This window comes from Scylla paramamosain, chromosome 11 (assembly GCF_035594125.1).
Source record: "Scylla paramamosain isolate STU-SP2022 chromosome 11, ASM3559412v1, whole genome shotgun sequence".
NCBI lineage: Eukaryota > Metazoa > Arthropoda > Malacostraca > Decapoda > Portunidae > Scylla > Scylla paramamosain.
The window spans coordinates 3,607,501-3,620,000 of NC_087161.1; positions in this window are offsets into that span (position 1 = coordinate 3,607,501).

Below are 12,500 nucleotides of genomic sequence, written 5' to 3' on the forward strand. Positions count from 1 at the left end.
GGGGATGGAGGGGAGGGAGGGAGGGGGAGGGATGTTTGAAGGGAGGAGGAAGGGTTGGGGGGTGTGGAAGAGGAAAGGAAGGGGAGTTGAGGGGGGTGGGAGGTCGGTAAAAGGAGGGGGGTGATGGACAGGTGTAGAAGTGGCTGTAGGTTTGGAGTTGAATTTCAGGTGTGGAAGTCTCTCTCTCTCTCTCTCTCTCTCTCTCTCTCTCTCTCTCTCTCTCTCTCTCTCTCTCTCTCTCTCTCTCTCTCTCTCTCTCTCTCTCTCTCCTCTGATGAAACCTATTCCTTATTTTTTTATTCCCAAACATCTCCATTTTCTTTCTTTCTCCCTTTCCTTCACTTTCTCTTTCTTTTCCTCCAAACCTCATTTGTTTCCCCTTCCCTCCTCTTCCCTCCCCTTCCCTTCCCTCCCTCTCGACACCTCTTCCCCCTCTTCCCCCTCTTCCCCCTCCCCTTCCCCCTCTTACGCTAGTCCTTACATCCCATTACTCCTCTCCCTCCCCAACCATTCCACACCCGTCTCCCCTCTCCCCTCTCCCCTCTCCCCTCTCCCACTCATCCTTCCCATTACCACCCCAGTACTCTCCCCACACGTCCCCTTTATCTCTAGACTGCAACTGTACACTCTCCCTTTCCTCTCCCCTCTCCCCTCTCCCTCTCCCCTCCCCCTCCCCCTCTCCCTCTCTCTTCGTGCTGTAGATAAATCAATGACCATTAGCATATTATAGACAAGGCGTGGCACTCCTCCTCCTCCTCCTCCTCCTCCTCTTCCTCCTCCTCCTCCTCCTCCTCCTCCTCCTCGTCACTCTTATCCCTTTTTATTTTTTATTTATTTTTTTTGACTAGTGTGAAGGGAGAATTCTTGACAAGTGGAGGAGGAGGAGGAGGAGGAGGAGGAGGAGGAGGAGGAGGAGGAGGAGGAGGAGGAGGAGAAATAAAAGAAGAAAGAGGAGGAGGAGGAGGAGGAGGTAAAGCTTTCTATCAATCAAATTGCAGAACAAGAGAGAGAGAGAGAGAGAGAGAGAGAGAGAGAGAGAGAGAGAGAGAGAGAGAGAGAGAATCATACAAGGGGAGAGAAAGAAGACATTTACAAGGACAGAGAGAGAGAGAGAGAGAGAGAGAGAGAGAGAGAGAGAGAGAGAGAGAGAGAGAGAGAGAGAGAGATGGACGGTGGAGCATTGTGTGGACCATTGTGGAGGTGGAGGAGCATGTCCCGTGTGTCACTGGTGGAGGAGCAATAAGACGGGCGGTGATTGGCTGATTGTGTGTGTGTGTGTGTGTGTGTGTGTGTGTGTGTGTGTGTGTGTGTGTGTGTGTGTGTAGGTATTCTGAGTTTTTTGTTCATTCTTTTTTCATTATTTCTTTCTTTTGGAGTCTTCATATTTTTTGTTTATTTATTTATTTTTTTCTATTTAGTGAAGACAAGGTTAAAAAAGATCATAAAAAAATAAATAAAAACTTGTGGGGAGAAGAAGAAGGAGGAGGAAGAGGAGGAGGAGGAGGAGGAGGAAAAAATCTCGGTAAATTTCCGCTTCCCCTTCTCCAGGAAAAAAAATAAATAAGGAAAATACAAATCTTTTTACTTTCCTAACTCTTTTGTGTGTCTTTCTTTCCATTTTTCTTTCCTTCTTTTCCTTTCCTTTGCGATCACCGTGTATTTTAACTCCATTTTTTTTTTTTATTAGTGTGTCTCTTCACTTTATATATTTGTAATCGACACGAAAGTTTAATATGGAGGCACAAAAACAAAATTATAATATGAAGTTGCATCTATTATATTCCACGGTCTCTCTCTCTCTCTCTCTCTCTCTCTCTCTCTCTCTCTCTCTCTCTCTCTCTCTCTCTCTCTCTCTCTCTCTCTCTCTCTCTCTCTCTCTCTCTCTCTCTCTCTCTCTGCTGCACTTATGATTCATTCCTTCGTATTAAAAGAAAACTAACCGAGATTTATTTATTTCTCTTTTTCTTCCCTTATTCTTTTTTTTCGTTATTATTTTCTGCGTTCCTGGTCTTTTTTTTTTATCTGTCAAATAATAAAAAGTTGCCTTGATGCCAGAGAGAGAGAGAGAGAGAGAGAGAGAGAGAGAGAGAGAGAGAGAGAGAGAGAGAGAGAGAGAGAGAGATCTAGGAAACACATACCCACACTCACAACAACAATAACAGTAACAACAACAACAACAAATAGATGAACAGAAAGACAAACAGACAAATGCAGAAACAGACAATTAAACACACGAATAGACAAACAAATTAGGAAAGGAGGTGGAGGAGAGAGAGAGAGAGAGAGAGAGAGAGAGAGAGAGAGAGAGAGAGAGAGAGAGAGAGAGAGAGAGAGAGAGAGAGAACACACACACATACACACACACACACACACACACACACACACACACACACACACACACACACACACACAACGCGGTGTATTTCAGAGCATGAGACTGAAGTTGAGGAAATGGCGATGGTGACTAACACTTGCCTTGGAGAAGCACACGAAGGGGAAAATGCAGCGAGGCAGGAGTGTCGGAGCGTGAACATCTGTAATTACCTGTCCGTGGCGGCGGGGAGATTACATACAGAGAATTACTTGCGACCATACCAGGAGAGAGTTACATATGACATACTAAGAGGGTGTTACATTGAAATACTCGTTCTAGAAGATAATTACATAGAACAGATACCAGAAGGAAGAATTAATAGGGAAAAAGAGATGTTAGAATAGAATTACATAGAAACACTAGAAAAAAATTACATAGGAAGAAGATCGACTAACCTAAAGAATTACATATTAAGAAGAGATATCAGGAGAAGGAATTACATAGGAGAGAATTACAATGGGGAGAATACATACCAGGAGAGTTAATTACGTACAAAAGTTATATACCAAGAGGAAATTACATGGAGAAATTATATACCAGACGACAAATACATAGGAAGAAAAGATACCTCCTTACTCCTCCTCTTACACACACACACACACACACACACACACACACACACACACACACACACACACACACACACACACACACACACACACACGAAGCATAAGAATGATTTATAAGAAACGTTACCGAGACTTTCAAACTTTCACCTCGAGTCCATCCTGCTATAATTGAAGGACGGCATTTCACGGTTTAAGACTCCCGGTGAAGGACCCAGCCAGGGAGGGTGTGTGTGTGTGTGTGTGTGTGAGGGCTACTGAAGTTATTGTTTTCTTTAGGGTTCGTTGTGGTTAGGTCAGACGAGGTTGTTAAGTGAACACCAGTAGGTTTTAAAGGGTAATCATTTTAAAGCATTTAATCCTTATATATATTTTAAAGTTCTAGAATTTTAACTGTGTCACCGCGACGCGAAGCAGTGAACCCTTTCAGCGCTAACTATTTTTTCCCCATAATCCCTCATAATTTTTCAGAATATACATTTTTGTATTAGAGTATATTAATTAGTTTTGTAGCTTAGAAAATGGGAATTGAACCTCTTATTCTTTCTTTTCTTTATATGCCCTTGCAAATTATATTCCTTACGTAAATTATATGTTACGTAAAAGGCGACCATGGCAGTGAAAGGGTTAACAGGACCAGAAGCAGTGAGTGAAGTCTACAAGAAAGTTGACGATGAAAAAAAAATATATTTTGTAATTTCTTCCCAGTTCAAAGATTGGATGTGGCTGCAGGATGAGTTAAGGGAAGGTGTACCAAGTGGCATTCAAAAGGTTAAGACTTATAAGGCTACTGAATTCTGAAGCTCTGGAGTTTCAACACATCGAAAACTACTGAATTCTGAAGTTGTAGAGTGTTAAGACATCGAAAACTACTGAATTCTGAAGTTGTAGAGTGTTAAGACATCGAAAACTACTGAATTCTGAAGTTGTAGAGTGTTAAGACATCGAAAACTACTGAATTCTGAAGTTGTAGAGTGTTAAGACATCGAAAACTACTGAATTCTGAAGTCTTAGAGTGTTAAGACATCGAAAACTACTGAATTCTGAAGTTGTAGAGTGTTAAGACATCGAAAACTACTGAATTCTGAAGTCTTAGAATACATATTGAAGCCTCTTTTTTTTTTTTTTTTTTTTTAAGATTGAGAACTTTGAACTTTTCGCGTTTTGAAGACACTGGTAAATTCTGAAGCGTTAGATTTATCATATACTGAAAAACTGACACATTTAAATAAGACACTGAAACTCGGATACACATTTTCAAACCCGTAGAATTTTTATTTTTTTTTTAAAGCCGGAACAATCTTGAAAACCAGCACTATATAATTACGTCACTAGATACCGTTCCAATCTTTTTTTATTTTTTTTTTATTTAAGTATTAGGGGTACCGGCCAAGGGCAACAAATCTATATAAAAAAAAAAGAAAAAAAAAAGGAAAAAAGCCCCCATTGAGTTGCCAGTCCCTAAATAAAATCAAAACCTATCGTGGAAATTTAAAGAATAACGTACAAGACCATTATGCCAAATCCTCAACGTACCATACCAGTAAAACCTTCCATCCTCTTCCGACACCCCCTTCCTCCCACATCCACACACCCCTCACCTCAAACACGGACAATAGGACATCAGGTGCACCGTAACCACCGTATCCTGTATAATCCTACCGTGCTGTGCCCTGCCATCTCGAGTCCTTTAGTGTAATTGCTGTTGAATCTCGTCCCTGAATGCCAAGGGTCTTTTCTTACATGTACCTGTAATAGGAAAAAAAAAACTGTAATCTTTAATACCACGAAGCAGGAAAGTATTATTGACGAGTAACTGGAAAGGAGTGGACGATTGAATATCAGCCACTGGAAAACCTGAAGGAGGAGGAACAGAAGGCGAAGGAGGAGGTGAAGGAGGAAGAGGAGGAGGAAGAGGAGAGTAATCATCTACCTCAATAACAATAGGTATAACATTTTAGCTGGAAAGGAGAGAGAGAGAGAGAGAGAGAGAGAGAGAGAGAGAGAGAGAGAGAGAGAGAGAGAGAGAGAGAGAGAGAGAGAGAGAGAGATTAAACGAGCAGAGGAAAGGAGGAAAGAGAGAGAAAGGGCACGGATAACATAAGGAGAGATGAGAAGGAGGGAATTAAGGCAGGAATAACGAAAGAAGGAAAGATGAATGACAAGAAAAGATCAAGTGAAGAGAGAGAGAGAGAGAGAGAGAGAGAGAGAGAGAGAGAGAGAGAGAGAGAGAGAGAGAGAGAGAGAGAGAGAGAGAGAGAGAATCACAGTAAAGGGGCACTTTGCAAACTAGTCACAGTTTATGCCAGGCTCTCTTGAAAGCCTTGCAAACATCTGAAGCTGTACAATAAAGGACTGTATGAGAGAGAGAGAGAGAGAGAGAGAGAGAGAGAGAGAGAGAGAGAGAGAGAGAGAGAGAGAGAGAGAGAGAGAGAGAGAGAGAGAAGTACACAATTAAACCATAAAAAAAATTACATTACTCTCACTTACAATCATATCGACAAACTTTACATAGACTACGACAAACTAAAAAAAAAAAACAAACAAACAAACAAACAAACAAAGCGAGCTACGAATATAATTCCTAACTGAGTGCTCAAGTTACTAACACAATGCTAACTGATTAATTGAGTTAGGAACACACCTGCCATCGCTATGTGCTTGTGTCACCTGGACCTGAAGCCACACACCTGCGCATGCACACCTGTTGACGAGAGAGAGAGAGAGAGAGAGAGAGAGAGAGAGAGAGAGAGAGAGAGAGAGAGAGAGAGAGAGAGAGAGAGAGAGAGAGAGAGAGAGAGAAGCAAAACTCTCGCACAATACACAAGTCTCTCGTTTTCTTTCATCTATCCTTACCAAAACCTCTTCATCAGTCAATAGGAGGATTCAGATCTAATAGATGACCCACAAGCTGGCTATTGAGGCCACGCTTAATGGCTGCAGAGGGGGAGGAGGAGGAGAAGGGAGAGAGGGAGAGAGAGAGAGAGAGTGAGTGGGAGGGAGGGAGAGGCAGTGAGTGGCTGGTCAGTCAGTATATGTGCAGGAAGTCTGAAGAGATTTTTGAAGAGACCAGAGCTTTAGTGAAGGAAAGGAAGCAGGTAAGGAAAGGTGAAGGAAAGGTGGAGAGGTAAGGTACAAAGATAGATTGGTAAAGGTGAATGGGAGGGAAGGTAAGGAGATGGAGAGAGGAAAGGTGAGTGAAGAATTTGAAACGTAATGAAGATTGAATAAATTGAGATTAAGAATGTAAGGTACGGAGAGAGAGAGAGAGAGAGAGAGAGAGAGAGAGAGAGAGAGAGAGAGAGAGAGAGAGAGAGAGAGAGAGAGTTTGCTGATGGATAGATAGACATGTTAACTTGAAAATAAAGAATAGGAAATTAAAGAAAGATGTTTATAAACGAAAGGTAAGAGGGAAAAGGAAAAAATAGATGTTTATAGAGAAGAAGAAAGAAAAGAAAAAGAGAAAAAAAATGTTTACAGATGATAAAGGAAAAAATGAGAAGGAAGAAAGATGTTTATGGAAGAAAATTAAATAAAAATAACTGTTCATAACAAAAAAAGGAAAGAGATGAAAGAGGCATAGATTAAAAAAGAATTAAAAGTTTGTTTGTACATCTTTCCTCTTTGTGTGTGTGTGTGTGTGTGTGTGTGTGTGTGTGTGTGTGTGTGTGTGTGTGTGTGTGTGAATGTAAATCCTTTTATGTCGGTTTAATTCGGTGTATGTGTGTGTGTTTGGACCGTTTTATGTACGTGTGTGTAATTTACTTTGCATACACATGTAGAGGTGACTTCATGTGTACGTTTATGCATACATGAGCTGTGTGTGTGTGTGTGTGTGTGTGTGTGTGTGTGTGTGTGTGTGTGTGTGTGTGTGTGTGTGTGTGTCTTTTAGCATAATGAGCTTCGTGCTAATCATTGTAGTTGTCGACTCGTGTAAGTATGTGTATGTATGAATGTATGTATGTATGTGTGTATGCATGTATGTATATATGTATGTGTGTGTGTATCCGTGCAAATGCTAAAACCTTTACTTTGTTGTGTGTCAATAATTAACTCGCATATGGATAGTTTAATTACACACACACACACACACACACACACACACACACACACACACACACACACACACACACACACACACACACACACACCCTGATTCGATTCTGGTCCGTATAATTGGGTTAATAAATAAACAAACAAAAGAATAAACACAATAACAGAGGGACAGGTCTGCCTTGGGGAACACGAATAACAAAGAAGAACAAGTTTGTCGGAAATTGAGAGAGATAGAGAGAGAGAGAGAGAGAGAGAGAGAGAGAGAGAGAGAGAGAGAGAGAGAGAGAGAGAGAGAGAGAGAGAGAGAGATGCGTTTCTTAATTGAGTAAAAGTGACGAGCAGAAGTTGCCAGGAGGAAGAATAAGAGGATAAAAGAGGAAGAAGAGGAAAGGAGGGAAAAAAAAAGAATAAATGTTTAGAAAATATTATGGCGGATCTTTTGGGCGGTTTTCCGATATCTTTGGTTCCTTGTTCAGGGCGTGTTGGGATTTTGGGCGGCTTTTTCCCCTTCCTTGGGCGGCTTGGGCTGGTTGGGCGGTTTTTTACTTTTTTTTTTCTTTTTTGTGTCCGTTTGGGGTGTTACCTTTTTTCTTTTTCTTTTTTTTTTTTTTCCAACAAAGGGGGAAAGGTGATGTATTGGTGTCTGTTTTTTTTTTCTTTTTTCCTTGTTTTTTTCTTGTTTTTTTCTTTGTTTCATTCGTTGGTCATTCTTCTTTGTCTTTTTCTTGGCATTATTCCTTCCTTCCTTCCTCTTTTTTCCTTCTATCTTTGATTTTTCTTTTTTAGTCTTTTCTTCCTTTTTAATTGAAAAGAAAGTGATAATACAGTAGAATCTTGTTACTACTACTACTACTACTACTACTACTACTACTACTACTACTACTAATAATAATAATAATAATAATAATAATAGCTGTAGTAGTAATCCCACGGCCAAGTTAATGGATAGACATCATATAGGTAAGGTAAACAGGTAAGCACGGCCACGGACACAGGTGAGGAGGCAGGTAAGCAGCGGGTAAACAGACAGGTAGGCACAGGGATACAGGTGAGGCACAGACAGGTGGGTAATGGGAAGCTAAATACGAAATGTGATGGACAGGTAGATAGATAAATAGGTAGATAAACATTATTGACAGACAGACAGGTGGATAGAGAGGTAGATAGATAGTTGAATCGATAAGTACACAAGTAGATGAATAGGAAGATAGATAGATAGATACATAGGAAGATAGATCGATAGATAGATAGACAGACAAACAAATAGCTAGATAGGATTAAAAAATGCGTACAAGCACATACATAGAGAGAGAGAGAGAGAGAGAGAGAGAGAGAGAGAGAGAGAGAGAGAGAGAGAGAGAGAGAGAGAGAGACTTACATGCATACATAAGTGCATAAATGCATACAAAGTAACGTATGGGTTATATATATGGGCAGACAGACAGACAGACGGACAGACAAACGCATATATGGATGAGTTGATGGATTACCTATGTGTATCAGATTAACATACATACATACATACATACATACATACATACATACATGTACATATGCAAGAAGACTTTTACTGATAATTCTTAATCTACTTTCACTTTGTTTATTTGTTTATTCATTGATTCATCCATCCATTAATTTGTTAGCCACGTGTTGTGTTTGAAGTTACATTCACCGTTTATGATTGGTGCTTTTTTCTTTTTTTTTTTTTCATTATTCATTCATGTATTCATTGTTGTTGTTTTTGTCGTTGTTGTTGTTGTTGTTGTTGTTGTTGTTGTTGTTGTTGTTGTTGTTGTTGTTGTTGTTATTAGTTTAATACACTTTTTATTTTTTTCATCTGTGTATGTATGTATTTTTCTTTGTCATCATTATCACTTTCTTCTTTTAATTTTGGTAATAATAATAATAATAATAATAATAATAATAATAATAATAATAATAATAATAATAATAAAAATAATGATAATTGCTGCTGCTGCTGCTGCTGCTGCTGCTGCTGCTGCTGCTGCTGCTGCTGATGATGATGATGATGATGTATCTATCTGTATGATTATGAACTGTTATTATTATTATTATTATTAGTAGTAGTAGTAGTAGTAGTAGTAGTAGTAGTAGTAGTAGTAGTAGTAGTAGTAGTAGTAGTCGTAGCTGTAGTAGTAGTAGTAGTAATAGTAGTAGTATTGTACATTTTTTATTGTTACTACTACTACTACTACTACTACTACTACTACTACTACTACTACTACTACTACTACTACTACTACTACTGATAATAATAATAATAATAATAATAATAATGATAATAATAATAATAATAATAATAATAATAATAATAATAATGATAATAATAATAATAATAATAATAATAATAATAATAATAATAATAATAATAATGCCCTTAGAACATAAGAACACAAGAAATAAGGGAAGCTGCAAGAAGCGACCAGGCTTACACGTGGCAGTCCCTGTATGAAGTATACCCACCTATTTCCACCTGTCATCCCCATCCATAAACCCGTCTAATCTTCTCTTAAAGCTCCCCAATGTCTCAGCACTAACAACATGATTACTGAGTCCGTTCCACTCATCTACCACTCTGAGAACCAGTATCTTCCTATCTCTTTCTTAAACTTAAATTTTTCAAGCTTGAACCCGTTATTTCTTGTTCTATCCTGGTTGCTGATCCTAAGAATTTTGCCTACATCCCCCTTGTTATAACCCTTATACCACTTAAAGACTTCTATCAGGTCCCCTGTTAACCTACGTCTCTCTGTAAGCCCTTCCCACATCCACCCTCCCAAACACACACAAACATACCAACACACACCATACACCCACAAACACTCCCCACCCAACACACACGCACCCATACACACATCCACACAGGTGTATACATCGAGTGGCGGCGTGACCTCTTAATTAATTTACCTGAGGGGGAGTGGGGGGGATCCAGGTAGCCCTAAAACCATCAGGTGAAAACAAATTATTCATCCCTTAATTAGCATAGCCCCTCAGAAGGCAGGTAAGGGCGGGACAGGTAAGGCCAGGTAAAGGTTATTTAAAGGCCTTTCAGCACTGGACTTTAAACCTTATTGACGAGCGTGTCTTTGTTCTGTCTTGTCCACTATCTTGCTGAGGAGGAGGAGGAGCAGGAGGAGGAGGAGGAAGAGGAGGAGCAGGAGGAGGAGGAAAGAAAAGGTAAGAGGAAAAGGGGTGAAACGAAGAGAGAGAGAGAGAGAGAGAGAGAGAGAGAGAGAGAGAGAGAGAGAGAGAGAGAGAGAGAGAGAGAGAGAGAGAGAGAGAGACAGTGTTGTTTTGCCTATCAATTTAGAAGTGAGATGGATGGAAGGAGAAAGGAGGGAAGGGAGTACGTGGATGGAAGGGAGAGAGAAAGAGAGGGGGGAGAGAGGGAGAGGAAGAGAGAGGGAAGGAAGACACATGCTATAACAAACACATAGATAAATTGACAAACACGAAGTGAGAGGGGACGGGGAGAGAGAGAGAGAGAGAGAGAGAGAGAGAGAGAGAGAGAGAGAGAGAGAGAGAGAGAGAGAGAGAGAGACGCAGCAAAATAAGAATAAGGTGAAAAAATAGACAATAAATAATATTAAAAAGAAGAAAATGAACAAAAACAAACTAAATGGGATTGAAAATGTGTGTGTGTGTGTGTGTGTGTGTGTGTGTGTGTGTGTGTGTGTGTGTGTGTGTGTGTGTGTGTGTGTGTGTACTTTCACTCATTCTAACTAAATCTTTACCGAGTCGGGGAAAAGAAATAATTAACTTTTTTTTACCTTCTAATCTTTCCTTTTCCTCTTTCGTGGTGAGATATTTTCCTTTCTATTTCCTTTTCCTTTTTTTTACTTGTTTTCCCCTTCCTGTTTATTCATTTTTTTCTTTATCCTATTCAGTTTCCTTCACTTTTTCTATCTGTTCCTCCTTCCCGTTGTTCGTATTATTATTATTGTTATTGTTATTATCATTATTATTATCACCACTTTTTATCATTTTTTGCTCTCTATTCTATTTCTACTTCTTGTTTTCTCTCTGTATCTTTAAGTTATTCATCCTTTCATTCATTCCCCTTTATCATTTTTCAATCTCCATCCTAAGTATTATTTCTTCTATCTTCTAATTTCTCGTCTTTATCAATCATTTGTTTTATGTCTTTACCCTCAAGTTATTTATTCTTTCATCTATTCATCACAAATTCTAGACTTTCCTTATCATTTTTTTTTTTGCCTATTTCTGCTTTCGTTCGCATGTAAGTATTTTGTTTTTCATCCTTCCATATTTATTCTCTTTCTATTTTTCGTTTTCTCTCCGTATCATTTATTTATTCATAATTTCTTTCATTTATCACGACTCCAATACTTTATTTTTTTTATTTTTTACCCATTTCCTTGTTTCGTATCTAAGTATATTGTTTTTTTTCTTCTGTATTTCTACACTTATTCTTTCTTTTATTCGTTAAGTTATTCATCATTTCATTTCTTTTCATGATCCTTGTATACTCTTTTTTTCATTTTTTAATCTGTTTCTGCTTTCCTTCGTATCTGTTTTTTCTTATCGTTCTCTGCTTATTCTACTTACGTTTATCATTTTTCTCTCCTTACCGTTAAATTACTCATCATTTATTTCATTTACCACGATTTGTGTACTCTCCTTTTCATTCTTATCTATTTCTGCTTTCCTTCCTATCGTATTTTTTTTTGTTTTCTATCCTCCTCCACATATTCTACTTATATATATATTTTTTTCCTTGTTTTTTCCACGTATCGTTAAATTATTCACTTCAAACATCATTACCACTTTTCCACCTGGCTGAGTCACGGGAGTGTTTGGCCAGGTAAAGGTAGATTGGCCCGTCCAGGTGAGCTATTCCTTACCTGAATACCTGCCTGAGGGGTTACCTGCTTACTGGAAGTGATTACATATAAATAAATGAGGAAGGCCACCGCTAGTCTTGAATTGGTGGTGGTGGTGGTTGTGGTAGTAGTAGTAGTAGTAGTAGTAGTAGTAGTAGTAGTAGTAGTAGTTGTTGTTGTTGTTGTTGTAAAAGTGATAGTAATAATGATAATCTCTAAATTTCTGGTGATGACGATGATAGTGAGTAGTAGTAGTAGTAGTAGTAGTAGTAGTAGTAGTAGTAGTAGTAGTAGTAGTAGTAATAAAACAAAGGATATACATTTAATGGAGTTTAAACACGTAATAATTTTTCGTAGGCAAATTCTCGTTTTCTTTCATTTTTAATCTCTCTCTCTCTCTCTCTCTCTCTCTCTCTCTCTCTCTCTCTCTCTCTCTCTCTCTCTCTCTCTCTCTCTCTCTCTCTCTCTCTCTCTCTCTCTCTCTCTCTCTCTCAGGAAATAACAAGTATATTGAAGTGAATATTATATTTAATTTCTTTTCATTAAGTTTGGGTAAGATGTAACGAGATATATACAAAGAGAGAGAGAGAGAGAGAGAGAGAGAGAGAGAGAGAGAGAGAGAGAGAGAGAGAGAGAGAG